This window comes from Aedes albopictus, chromosome 1 (assembly GCF_035046485.1).
Source record: "Aedes albopictus strain Foshan chromosome 1, AalbF5, whole genome shotgun sequence".
NCBI lineage: Eukaryota > Metazoa > Arthropoda > Insecta > Diptera > Culicidae > Aedes > Aedes albopictus.
The window spans coordinates 183,079,905-183,094,999 of NC_085136.1; positions in this window are offsets into that span (position 1 = coordinate 183,079,905).

Genomic DNA, 15,095 nt, shown 5'->3' on the forward strand with positions numbered 1-15,095 from the left:
TATTTATTCGTGTCAGTTGTAAATTACTTTTTTTTTACTCTTAATACATGAAACTCTCACTCAACACACACTCGACATAGTAAAAGAATATGGTTTCTAACCATTAACCACATAATCAGGAGTTATGGTCTTCGTAAATTTATATCTACAGTATGATCAACAAAACAACCATGGTAGTTGCTACATAGATATTCAGAGCTACTCCAATCCAAATTGTTGCTATTGGTTAAAGTTTGTTGGAAATTAAAAATATGATCATATCGGTAAGAAGAGTGGACTTCTTCCAGAAAACATAAGGAAAAATAATTGGGCCTTTCCTCAAAAAACTCAAAAAACGTGTGTCGCATGGTGCTTAAGTGTTGTTAAACGCGTCACCATGATTTTCCTTGTCATCTGAGGCGTCAATGTAATTGCTTCTGTCATCATCGCTACTATCACTATCGCTATTCTCGCCATGGACCGAGTGGAATGTAGACGGCTACTATGTACAGCAGGAATCCTCCAGGAATTCTTCCAGGAATTTTCCCAGGAAGTTCCTCCGACAGTTTCCGGAGGGAATTCCTGCAGGAAATCCTGAAGAAATTTTCGGAAGATTTCCTGGAATAATTTCCGGAGGAATTCCTGGAGGAATTTTCGGAGGAATCCTTGGAGGAATTTGCGGAGGAAATCCTTGAGGATTTTCCAGATGAAATCCTTGAGGAATTTCCGGATGAAATCCTTAAGGAATTTACGGAAGAAATCCTTGAGAAATTTCCGAAGAAAATTCTGGAAGAATTTCCAAAGGAAATCCTGAACAAATTTCCGGAAGATTTCCTGGAAGAATTTCTGGAGGAATCCTTTGCGGAATTTGCGGAGGAAATCCTTGAGGAATTTCATGATGAAATGCTTAAGGAATTTCCGGATGAAATTCTTAAGGAATTTCCGGAAGAAAACCTTGAGGAATTTCCGGAACAAAACCTTGAGGAATTTCCGGAGGAAAACCTTGAGGAGTTTCCGAAGAAAATCCTGGAGGAATTTCCGGAGGAAATCCTGGAGGAATTTCCTGAGGAAATCCTGGAAGAATTTCCTGAGGAAATCCTGAAGGAATTTCCTGACGAAATCCTGGAGGAATTTCTGGAGGAATACCTGGAGGAATTTCCGAGGGAAATCCTGGAGGAATCTCCGAGAGAAATCCCGGAGGAATTTCCAAAGGAATTCTTGGAGGAATTTCCGGAAAAAATCCTGTAGGAATTCTCGGAGGAAATTTTTGGGGAATTTCCGGAGGAAATCTTTGAGAGATTTCCGGAGGTATTCCTGGAGGTATTTCGGAAGAACTCCTGGAGGAATTTTCGGAGGAATTCGTGAAGGAATTTCCGGAGAAATTCCTGGAGGAATTTCCGGAGAAATTCTTGGAGGAACTTCCGGAGAAATTTCTGGAGGAATTTCCGGAGAAACTCCTGGAGGAATTTCCGGAGAAATTCCTGGAGGAATTTCCGGAGAAATTCCTGGAGGAATTCCCGAAAGAATTCTTGGAGGGCTTTCCAGATGAAATCCTGGAGGAATTTCCGTATGACATCCTGGAGGAATTTCCGGAGAAAATCTTTGAGGAATTTCCGGAGGAAATCTTTGAGGAATTTCCGGAGGAAATCTTTGGGGAATTTGCGGAGAAAATCCTGGAGGAATTTCCGGAGGGACTCCATGAGGATTTCCGGAGGAATTCCTGGAGGAATTTCTCTCACTAAACTGTCAAAATCTCGAATCGACCACTCTTCTTCTGTCGGCTATCGAGCTAGTCGATTTCTGTACTAGCTTTTCTGCTCGACTTTACTGTGATAGCAGGCGAGCCGATTTAATCGACTCTAGTTATAAAATAGCTTTGAGGAATTTCCGGAGGAAATCTTTGAGGAATTTCCGGAGGAAATCTTTGGGGAATTTGCGGAGAAAATCCTGGAGGAATTTCCGGAGGGACTCCATGAGGATTTCCGGAGGAATTCCTGGAGGAATTTCTCTCACTAAACTGTCAAAATCTCGAATCGACCACTCTTCTTCTGTCGGCTATCGAGCTAGTCGATTTCTGTACTAGCTTTTCTGCTCGACTTTACTGTGATAGCAGGCGAGCCGATTTAATCGACTCTAGTTATAAAATAGCTGTTTACGATATAAAAATAAACTTGGAATACAGTATTTAGGCCCATATAGCCACAGTTGTAAAGACATGGGTATCCAGCATGACCATGCTGGGGGGACGGGTTCGATTCCAGATTGCTCCAGGAACTTTCCATAAAGGAAATGTCCGTGACTTCCTTGGGCATAGAGTATCTTCGTGCCTGCCACACGATATACACATGCAAAAATGACATTGGCAGAGGAAGCTCTCAGTTAATAACTGTGGAAATGCTCATATAACACTAAGCTGAGAAGCAGGCTTCGTCCCAGTGAGGACGTTATGCCAAGAAGATAGTGAGAGAGAGAAATTTGGAGTACAGAAGTAATTACAGTGTACATATGTTCAAAATTCAAATGTTTTCAAATATTTACTTCTTTGTTAACTATTACAAGTATTAATTTGTATGAAAATTAATCATTTGTAAGAAAATTTATCATTTTCACAAAAACAACCTACTTGAGTCGACATAAAAAAAAATGTACCGAATACTACTTGTGTACATTCAAAAGTATTTGTATGTCAGAAAAAATTCATAATTTTAATACAAAACGCATCTTTTAGTACGAAAAGCAAGAATCTTATGATAAATCGACTCTGTTGGTCGACATACAGTTTCGTCCGGTGAACGACACTAGTTCCAGTCGATTTACCAGACGTTTTCTTAGCGGAAACGATTTAGTGTTCCTAGTCAACAATGACAGAATTATGAATTTTCATATGAACACCGATCATTTTTGCCAAAATAACCAATTTGAGTCGACATAAAAAAAATATATCGAATACTATCTGTGTACATTCTAAAGGAATTGTATGTCAGAGTAAATTCATAATATCCTAGTTAACAACGACAGAATTATGAGTTTTTGTATGAAAATCGATCATTTTCGCCAAAATAATACTTGAGTCGACATAAATAAATACTTATATCGAATACTACTTGTGTATGTATTGTATGCCAGAGTTAATTCATAAATAGTATGAGAAATACTGACAAAACGAATCTTTTAGTACAAAAAATCAAGAATCCGGTCATAAATCGTCTCTGTAGGTCGACATACAGTTTCATCCGGTGAATGACACTAGTTTCAGTCGATTCACCAGACATTTTCTTTGCGGAAATAATTTAGTTTTCCTAGTTAACTACGACAGATTTATGAATTTTTGTTTAAAAATCGATCAATTTCGCCAAACTAACCAACCTGAGTCGACATATTTTTTTTATGTCGAATACTACTTGTGTACATTCTAAAGCATTTGTATGACAGAGAAAACTGATAATTTCAATATATCGTATGAGATATACTGTTAAAACGCATCTTTTAGTATGAAAAATCAAGAATCCGATGATAAATCGACTCTGTAGGTCGACATACAGTTTCGTGCGGTGAACGACACTAGTTCTATTCGATTTATCAGACATTTTCCAAGCGGAAATGATTTTGTTTGCAATTTTCACTCCACTGCGACAAAAGTTATTGATTTTTTTCCTGGTTTTCATGGGGTTTTTCCCATTGTGCAATGTGTCGCGCAGCTGTTGAGTTGCGCTTGCATCAGCATTAAGAAAATGGTCAGGGTTGCGTCGAGGGTGTTTTGCTTTAATGGTCTTTTATGACAACAATAAAAGGAAAGCAGAAAAGAACTGCAACGTTTGGAGGTCGTCGCTCAATTATGCAAATAAAGAGAAAGTTGTGGAAAGTTCTGGAATGTGACTATGTGATGTGATAGGGTTTAGTTTTATGCTGTGAGATTGAATATGAATGCTACAGCAGTGATAGTGAATTTATTGGTATATTTCGATAGTTTGAAGTGAGTTTTTTGGTTAATTATTTGTTGAATTGTTATACTAAATTATTTCCGTTATAGTCAGTTAGAAATTACATCAGTTTCCGCACACAGTCAGCACCGCACAGTGCATAATTATTACAGTCAGTTGAGGTAGGTTATTGGCAGAAATTAACTTTATTCAGACAGTGCGAAACAGTATATAACCTACAATTAAATTATGTAAATTTCTATAGATTATCCGACCCACGTTTTTCCCGGTTATAGTCACACCTGGAAGAAACAGAAAAATACCGAAAATGTTATAATTAACTTAATGTCTGTTTACTGACCACCGACTAAATGAACTCAATAAATTTCAGCTTTGTAGCTGCTAAGTCTGCAACTAGAAGAACGGTGTTTGTTCCGACGATCGGGAACACGATGGGTGGTCCAGGGTGCCCGGCCTTTAAGAAAGCCGCAGTGAACAACAAATCACAGTGCAGGTAACGCAGCTGAACCTGAACCACTGTGATGCGGCTCAGCAACTGCTTTGTCAGGCGGTTTCTGAGTGGGAGACGGATATCGCCATCATTTCGGACCCATACCGAGTACCCGCCGGCAACGGCAACTGGGCCTCGGATGGGACCAGGAAAATGGCGGCGATATGGACGACGGGTAAATACCCCGTTCAGGAGTTGGTGTCTACTACCTATGAGGGCTTCGTGGTCGCCAAAGTAAACGGGGTCTACTTCTGTAGCTGTTATGCGCCTCCGCGGTGGCCGATCGAGTGGTTCACGCAAATGCTGGACCGCTTAACGACCGCGCTAACAGGGCGAAGGCCGGTGGTAATAGCGGGTGACTTTAATGCCTGGGCTGTGGAATGGGGAAGCCGTTTCACGAACCAGCGGGGTCAGATCCTGCTAGAAACACTGGCCATCTTAGATGTCGACTTAGCTAACGTCGGTACCAGGAGTACCTATAGTCGAAACGGAGCGGAGTCAATTATTGACGTGACCTTTTGTAGTCCTGGCTTAACAAGTAGTTCGAACTGGAGAGTAGATGGTGGCTACACTCACAGCGACCACCTGGCGGTTCGCTACAGTATCGACTACAACAACAGCAGACAGCGGATAGAAGAAGAGGCGGCTAGGCCAAGGCCAAGCCCTCGTAGGTGGAAGACATCATACTTCGACGAAGAGGTTTTTAGGGAAGCGCTCCGCCGTGAGCGAAACTTAATCGGTTTAGACGGCGACGAGCTGGTAGCGGTGCTCTCACGTGCGTGTGATGCGACCCCGCCTAGGCGAGTCCACCCTAGAAATGGGAGGCCACCGACTTACTGGTGGACCGACGCGATTGCGGATCTGCGCCGCGCCTGCCTACGGGCTAGGCGGCGGATGCAGCGAGCACGATCAGAGGAAGAGCGAAACGAACGGCGAGTGGTGTTCGCCGCTGCAAAAGCCGCGCTCAAGACCGAGATAAGAGCAAGCAAAAAGGCCTGCTTTGAGGGTCTCTGTCAGAGTGCCAATACAAACCCGTGGGATGATGCCTACAGGATCGTTATGGCCAAGACGAGAGGTGTGATGGCTCCTATAGAGCAATCTCCAGAGATGTTGGAGGGGATCATTGGAGGACTTTTTCCGCGTCATGATCCTAGTCCTTGGCCTCCTTTCGTAGGACAGCCGGGGACTGGGGCTGGCGATGAGGAGAGGGTCACCGATGTGGAACTTGCGGGGATAGCTAAGTTCCTTAGCGTAGGTAAGGCCCCAGGTCCGGACGGAGTTCCGAACCTGGCCTTAAAAGTAGCTATTGCAGAGGCTCCCGAGATGTTCAGGTCTGCTATGCAGAAATGCCTGGACGAGGGAGTTTTCCCAGAAGCTTGAAAGAGGCAGAGCCTGGTACTATTGCCAAAGGCGGGGAAACCACCCGGAGACCCGTCGGCATATAGACCAATATGCTTGATTGACACGGCGGGGAAGGTGCTCGAAAAGATCATCCTCAATAGAATGTTGCGGTTCACCGAGGGCGAAAATGGTCTTTCGAGTAACCAATACGGCTTTCGGAAGGGGAGGTCCACCGTAGACGCTATCTTGTCGGTTACAAAAACCGCCGAGAAAGCACTCGAGCCTAAGAGGAGGGGAATTCGCTTTTGCGCGGTAGTGACTCTGGATGTAAGGAATGCGTTTAATAGCGCCAGCTGGTCTGCTATTGCCGATGCGCTCTTGCGTCTGGGGATACCGGAGTACCTGTACAAGATTCTCGGAAGTTACTTTCAGAATCGTGTACTAGTCTACGACACGGAGGTGGGTCGGAAGTGCTTTCACATAACCTCAGGAGTCCCGCAAGGTTCCATCCTGGGTCCGGTGTTATGGAATGTCATGTACGACGAGGTGTTGAGGTTAGAGTATCCAGTGGGAGTGGTGATTGTCGGATCTGCCGACGACATTACGCTCGAAGTCTACGGTGAAACGATCGAGGAGGTAAAGTTGACTACCAACCACTCGATCAAGGTTGTGGAGGCGTGGATGAAGACAGAGGTGACGGTTGTTAACAACCTGAAGTCGGAGCAGCAGACGGAGATCAGTGTAGAAGAGTGTACTATCCTGTCAAAGCGCTCCGTCAAACACTCGGGCGTGATGATCGACGATAAGCTTACCTTCGGTAGCCACGTCGATTATGCCTGTAAAAAAGCCTCCACAGCTATTGCGGCACTGTCCCGGATGATGTCCAATAGCTCTGCGGTGTACGCCAGTAAGCGCAAGCTTCTGGCTAGTGTTGCTACGTCCATACTTAGGTATGGCGGCCCGGCGTGGGGCACCGCGCTAAGTACTAAATGCTACCGACGGAAGTTGGAAAGTACTTACAGGCTTATGTGCCTGAGGGTTGCGAGCGCGTACCGTACCGTGTCACACGACGCTCTCTGCGTCATTACTGGTATGGTGTCTATCAGCATTCTTATCAGTGAGGACATGGAGTGCTTCGAAATGCGCGGCACAAGAGGCATACGCAGGACTGTCAGGATGGCCTCTATGGTCAAATGGCAGCGCGCGTGGGACAGTTCCACCAAAGGAAGGTGGACCTATAGGTTGATACCGAGGGTAGATAGTTGGATTAATAGGCGCCATGGGGAAGTTTCATTCCACCTGACACAGGTCCTTACAGGTCATGGTTGCTTCCGACAGTATCTACACCGTTTCGGGCATGCGGATTCTCCCGAATGCCCAGTGTGCAATGGTTTAGAGGAAACGGCGGAACACGTTTTGTTCGTGTGCCCGCGTTTCCGCACAATGCGTGACCGCATGCTTGCCACATGCGGGGAGGACACAACTCCGGACAACTTGGTCCAGAGAATGTGTAGGGATGAGATTAGCTGGAATGCCGTTTCAACGGCTATCACCCATATCGTCTGGGAGCTACAAAGGAGATGGCGCGTGGACTCGGAGAATGGCTAGTCCAGATGCAGTACAAGAGGTGGTCCAGGGGTTCGGAGTCGGCTTCGTAGGTCATACCGGTGCCCTGCGGTCGAGATCGACCCTTACAGCGATTAAGTGGCCGCGGAGAGGAAGTCCCGGTAGCGGTGCTGTCGTGGCGTCGGTCTACTGGGTTGGATCCAAGCCCGCGGTTGGAAAGGGGTCCCCGGCATGGGTCGGGGCAGGTGGAGACCCTGCCATCAGCAACCTACGGATGCATATGATAGGGCCTGAAGGGTAGTGATACCCTTCCTTTGCGGGCAGGTCAGATCGGGTTGCATGTGGGCATCAGTTCTTGATGTCCGCTCAGTAGTAGGGCGCGGGCGGGGTTGACTCTGCCCGCCTTCCGAGGACAAAGGGAGTGGCGAGGACCACTCGGGAAACTGGCTAAGCGCCAGCATGCTACCGTGATGGGCTCTCCAAAGCGAGTCATCGATGTTCGTTGCTGCAGGCTACGCAGCTAACCTTGTGGGTGCGATGTGCACAAGCCCTTCTCTGAAGCAATACCTTCTTGGTGGTTCCGGAGAGACGTAGGGTTTGGCGACCATAGGAATGGTTTAGTGGGTACGAGGAGAGAGTAGTCCTGGATTTTACTTTTGTTGTAGAAGACGGCCTGTCAGACCTACACTACCCTAACCTTCTGTTAGGGTGTCTGTTGTGCAGATTATCCCCCTATGGTTTAGAAGGAAAAACACACACACACACACACACACACACACACACACACACACACACACACACACACACACACACACACACAGGAGGTGGGAGCTAGGGGCTTGTTCCCTAGCGCCAATGAAAAACCACCAGTTGGCACTTTCTCTGCCCCCTACACCCTCTAGGAGGTGGAAAAGTGACCGAGCGCCTAACTCCATAGGTGGCTCAAAAGAAGGCGTGCCGCTGAGCACATTAGGACCGATACCAGTTAGGTCCTAATTACGGTATACTGGCTGCAAAGACTAGGATTTCACAAGGATTTAATCAACACGACGCTATGGAGCTGGTTTGCGTATTATTCCACTTCCTTACTAAGAATGGGTGACACCGTTCTGAAACGGCATTTGGGCTAATGGTACGTTTGCCCCCGTCCCGTTAAAACCGTGGCAGGCCTCCTAGTACGTTCAAAACTCGCCACCTTAGCTGGTGGAAAGTAGGCTCAGTTGAAGATTCCTGACTAGCGTCGATCGGCTCTGATCACGGTACCCCATGAAGGACCGTGACAACCTTATCATGGCCTCCCTGTTACATAGACAACCATGAGATCAATAGACGACTACTTACGACGAGTGGAGATAGCGGCTCGGAGGGGGGACCCGAAAAGTATGGATAAAGATAACGACAACAACAACATCAACGGCAAAGGTGCGGAGAATCCGTTCGCAAGAAGCGGTCTGGCGAGGTCGCCGACAGAACAGAACCAGCAGATGCAACAACAGCAGCTGGAGCAACAGGAGCGGGAACAAGAGCTGCACGAGCAGCAGAAGCGAGAGCAGGAGCTGTGTGACCAACAGCAGCGCGAACAAGAACAGAACGAGAAGCAGCAGCAACGGCAGCTGCGAAGCGCATGGAATGTGCTTCCAAAACAATCAAAGGTGGAAGCTGCGAAAACTGTAGCGGACGAACTCCGTGAGTTCGTTGACAAAAGGCACAACGTGCACAAGGATATCAAGGACCTCGTTGCAAGGATCCAAGGTAGCCTTGGGTCAGCCATCAAAGACTGGAGAAGGCTGATACAGAGAGCGGAAGCTGCTGAATCCGAGTTGGCGGCGACTAAGAACGCCCTGGCAGCAGCGGTCCTACAACAGGCGAAAACCGGAACAGCCCCCGGTAGAGGTACCAAGACGAAAGGAAAGCCATTGGGGATAGATAGCACACCAGCATTCACCCCAAAGAGAACCAGATCATCACCTGGAGATGAAAGGCTCGCAGCACCCAAAAAACAAAAGAATGCGGATGCACGACCGATGAACGAAGTGATTAGCGGCGGAAAGGGTGATTCCCCCTGGCGCGAAGTCCGGAACAGGAAGGACAGAAACAAAAAGGATAGCGCTAAAACGCAAAAACCTATCAGGAGGAGGAAGAAAGGTGAAGCGGTCATCGTAAAAACCAGCGAAGACACGTACGCCGACGTCTTGCGGGCCATGAGAACGGATCCGCAACTCAAGGAGTTTGGTGATGACGTCCAGAAGATCAGACGAACCCAAGCAGGAGACATGATCTTCGAGTTGAAAAGAGACTCGAAAAACAGAAGCTCAGCGTATAAAGAGCTTACAGAGAGAGTAATGGGCGAAAAGGTGCACGTGAAAGCCATGTGTCCCGAAGCGACGCTCCAATGCAAGGATTTGGACGAGATCACCACCGAGGAGGAAGTGCGACTCGCCATGAGGGATCAATGTAACTTGGAAGGCGTGGAAATGACGGTACGCTTGAGAAGAGGACCGTTTGGAACGCAGGCAGCGTCGATAAAGCTTCCAGTAGACGCAGCCAACAAAGCGATGACAATCGGCAAAATCAAAGTCGGTTGTTCAGTTTGCCCACTGAGGTTCTCCCAGCGACCGGAAGGGTGCTACAGGTGTCTGGAATACGGCCACCTGGCGCGGAACTGCAAAGGAATCGACAGGAGTAAGCTGTGCAGGTGGTGCGGTCAGGAAGGTCACAAGGCGCAAGACTGCAACAACGAGCAAAGATGTCTGTTTTGTGTCGACAAAAGTCGCAACAGACACGCGACGGGAGGCCCTAGATGTCCGGCCTTTAAGCAGGCGAGAGGTACTAAACCGCAGTGGAGGTAACTCAACTAAACCTCAACCATTGCGACACAGCACAACAGTTGCTGTGGCAATCCGTATCGGAGTCGAAGTGCGATGTGGCTATCCTTTCTGAGCCGTATCGTATACCAGCTGGAGACGGTAACTGGATCGCAGATAAGGCGAAGACAGCTGCTATATGGACGATGGGGAAGTATCCCATCCAGGAAGTAGTGTACCAGGCAAACGAAGGCTTCGTGATCGCCAAAATTAACGGAGTTTTTGTTTGTAGCTGCTACGCACCTCCTCGGTGGACTACAGAACGGTTCAACCAGATGCTAGACGAGATAACCGACAAGCTAGCCGACCGGAGACCAGTCGTAATCGCCGGTGACTTTAATGCCTGGGCGATTGAGTGGGGCAGCCGCCTCACCAACCCAAGAGGGCGTGTTCTGCTAGAAGCGCTAGCAAAGCTCGACGTGGACTTGGCCAACGTAGGAAGCACCAGCACCTACCGAAGGGATGGTCGAGAATCAATAATCGACATCACCTTCTGTAGTCCCGTGCTGGCGCGAAACATGAACTGGAGAGTTTGCGACGGATACACTCACAGCGACCACCAGGAGGTCCGGTATAGTATTGGATCACGGCCAGGGAGTACACTAACTGGCAGTCAACCTCGCGATCGAATGTGGAAGACGAAGCAGTTCAACAAGGAGCTGTTCGTCGAAGCTCTCAGAAGAGAAGATCCGGGGTCGAATCTAAGGCCGGAGGAGCTAACGGCAGCGCTGGTGCGTGCGTGCGACACAACCATGCCTAGAAAGTTCGAGCCGAACCATAGACGTCGTCCGGCATACTGGTGGAATGAAGCGCTTCGGGACCTCAGGAAAGCCTGCCTCAAAGCCAGGAGACGAATGCAAAGAGCTAGAACCGACGGCGAGAGAGAAGAACGTAGAGTAGTGCTGCGAGCCGCAAAAGCTGCTCTGAAGGAGGAGATCAAGCGGAGCAAGAAAACAAGCTTTAAGGAGTTGTGCCGGGATGCTGATGCAAATCCATGGGGAGATGCATACAGAGTGGCGATGGCCAAAATCAGAGGCCCAGCGGTACCCGCTGAGACATGCCCAGAGAAGCTGCAAGTTATCGTCGAAGGGTTGTTCCCTCAACACGAGCCTACGATATGGCCACCGACTCCATACGGCCATACAGGCGAGGAGAGAGTGAGTATCACCAACGACGAGTTGATAGCAGCGGCCAAGAAAATGAAGGCAAAGAAGGCGCCCGGCCCGGATGGTATCCCCAACATAGCGTTGAGAACAGCTGTCGAGGCCAACCCAGATATGTTCCGGACATCTCTGCAGATCTGCCTAGATGAGGGTTGTTTCCCGTCTCAGTGGAAAAGGCAAAAACTGGTACTGCTACCGAAACCAGGCAAGCCACCCGGTGAACCAGGTTCATTCCGTCCGATATGCTTGCTGGATACGCTCGGCAAGCTGCTAGAAAGAGTCATCCTCAATAGGCTGACAACTTTCACGGAAGGAGAGCATGGTCTGTCGGGGATGCAATTCGGATTCCGAAGAGGGAAGTCAACGATAGATGCTATCCAGGCGGTTGTTGCTACAGCCGACAAAGCAAGGACGAAAAAACGACGGGGTAACCGCTTCTGTGCCGTCGTCACGATCGATGTGAAGAATGCATTTAACAGCGCAAGCTGGGAAGCCATCGCTACAGCGCTGCACGAGATGAAGGTTCCGGATTACCTCTGCAGGATTCTCAGTAGCTACTTCGAAAACCGGACTCTGTGCTACCATACTAGTGCAGGGCAAAAGAACGTCACGATAAGTGCAGGCGTCCCACAGGGGTCTATCCTAGGTCCGACGTTGTGGAACGCAATGTACAACGGGGTGCTGACACTGCAGCTACCGACAGGCGTCAAAATCGTCGGATTCGCGGACGATATCACGTTGGTGGTAGTTGGCGAGTCCCTAGAAGCAGTGGAGATACTTGCTACGGAGGCGGTAGATGCTGTTGAGAGCTGGATGCAGAGGAAGAAACTATCCATAGCCCACCAGAAAACGGAGCTGGTGCTGATCAGCAACTGCAAGGTGGTGCAGAAGGCTGCAATCATAGTCGGGGAACATGCCATAGACTCCAAGCGGGAATTGAAGCATCTCGGCGTTATGATCGACGACCGGTTAAATTTCAATAGCCACGTCGATTATGCCTGCGGAAAAGCAGCAAAGGTGATCACAGCATTGTCGAGGATCATGCCGAACAACTCGGCAATCAGCAGTAGCAAGAGGCGGTTACTAGCTAGCGTGTCCACATCGATCCTAAGGTACGCTGGTCCGGCTTGGGCGACCGCAACAAAAACTAGGAGGAATCGCGTTCAGCTCTGCAGCACGCACAGACTGATGGCCATGAGAGTGGCGAGCGCCTATCGCACGATATCATCGGATGCGGTGTGCGTGATCGCCGGAATGGTCCCTATCGTCTTCGTTCTGGAAGAGGACAAAGAGTGCTACGAGGCCAGGGGCGCTAGAGGAGCTCGGAAGGCAGCGCGAGTCGTCACGATGGCGAAGTGGCAACACGAGTGGGATACCACAGCGAAGGGAAGGTGGACCCACCGGCTTATTCCAAATTTGGTAGAATGGGTAAACAGAGATCATGGGGAAGTGAATTTCCATTTGACGCAGTTCTTGTCAGGTCATGGCTGCTTCAAGAAATACCTGCACCGGTTCGGACACGCAGGGTCGCCGTTCTGCCCTGAGTGCGGAGATGTCGAGGAATCGCCGGAACACGTTGTTTTCGAGTGTCCACGTTTCACTGTGGAGCGCAGCGAGATGACAGCAATCTGCGGTGCTGGTATAAGGGCCGACAACATTGTGACTAGAATGTGCCGCGACGAAGCCTGCTGGAACGCGGTGAATGCTGCGGTGGTAAAGATAATGTCGTTTCTCCAGCGGAAATGGCGAGAGCAGCAAATGAATGATCGTAGAGACAATCCGGGGCAAGCGTAGTAGTTCCGTCCGCGTGTGGTAGATCCGCCGTCGGGGACTACCGGTGTCGTGAGCGATTAAGGTGTGGAGCTTACTGGCTCTCGGTCGGTATTCGGGAGAACTTCCTACGTCGGGGAACTCTCTGTCGGCGTAGGATAGATCCACTGCCGGGGAGTATCCGAGTAGTGCGCGTAAAGTCATTGTGCTCAATGGCACACGGGCGGTAACGGGAGAACGTCTTTCGTCGGGGACTTCTCTGTCGGAGTAATACAGATCCACCGCCGGGGACTGTCAGAGTAGAGCGATCGGGAAGAAGCACCGGAGCATGGTCGTCAGGGCGCCTGTGAACCGGAAGCCGTCTCCAACCGGAATCGCAGGACTGACCTTGGCATCTGCCCGGGAAGTCGGTTGCGGGAGAAGTTTCAGTGTTGGGAAACTCTTCGTCGGGTAGGATATATCCACCGTCGGGGACTATCCGAGTCGTGCGCGGAAGCCTCGAGTGCTGATTGGCACTCGGGCGGCACCGGGAGGGCATCGTTCTTCGGGGCACATCAGTAGGAGCCGATGAACTCAGCGTGGCTTTAGAATAACAAATTTGTGGTACTAACATAGAGTTTGCCGCTCAATGGCGGTACGCTAAGCAATAACAAGCTAACAGGAGCCGAAAGGCTAAGAACGAATTAGAATAACAAATTTGAAAAATAGCATGCATGTCGCTTAGTGGCGATACTGTAATATTAACAGCATACTAATGAAGCGGTGCGCATAGCATGAAACTAGAAAACTAGGATAACGAATTGGTGATGGTGCACAAGGCACATAACGCCTCCCCTCCGAAGAAATACTGCATGGTGGTACCGGAGGGGAATTTAAGGTGGAGGCGAACTAGGAGAGTGTTTTTAGTGGGTAGGCGCACATTCGAATCCCACACAGCGTCTTTAGAAGATTTTTGGACTCCTAGAATAAAAAAAAAAAAAAAAAAAAAAAAAACACACACACACACACACACACACACACACACACACACACACACACACACACACACACACACACACACACACACACACACACACACACACACACACACACACACACACACACACACACACACACACACACACACACACACACACACACACACACACACACACACACACACACACACACACACACACACACACACACACACACACACACACACACACACACACACACGGAACTTGAACGGAGCCTGTGGGGCACCTGGGCACCCCCCACAGTAAGCTGTCCCTTACCGCGTTAATGCAGAGCTCTGGCGTGGTGGACATTCTTTCTCGTGCGACTCGTGGGAATTAAATATGAGTACTAACAAACAAATTCAAAAACAAGGTGTAGCAGGTAGTAGTGGTGCGATCAACCCCTTCGCAAGAAGCGGGTTGTTGCAGTCTCCAACAAGGAGAAGCGAGGAGTCAGGTGCTGGAAGCTGCTTACGCAGCTCGAGCGTGGGAGCTCCTGTCCACTCCACGGCAAGCCAGCCGGCGGAGGTCATGGACGGAGCATGGTTGCTGAGGGCCATCAGCCAAGTATCAGGAAAAGGACGGCCCGCATTGGAGGTAGCTGAGCAGCAGCTTGGCAAAATTATCGACTTCGCGACAACTAAGCAAGGACCTGATAACGGCCTTGCTTCGGCTTAGAGCGACTGTCGATGAGGCCAAGCAGGAGCACGCGGTCGCGTTGCTGGCTGCAGCAGCGGCGGAACCCGCAAAGGAGAAAGCGTCTAAGTTTACACAAACGGAGGCCTTCTCCTTCGCGGGTAGTCCGAAGAAAGTGGAAGCGAATGCTCGCGACAAAAGCGACAAGCATTCGCAGAAGCGGGCGAGGCAGCCGTCAGGTGAGGAGCTGTCTGGCGGCGCCCGCAAGGCCAGGCGTATAATAACCCCGAAAGCCGGTGGTAACGCTGGAAAGTCGGACCCCAGCCAGGGTTCCCGGAAAGCTGGGA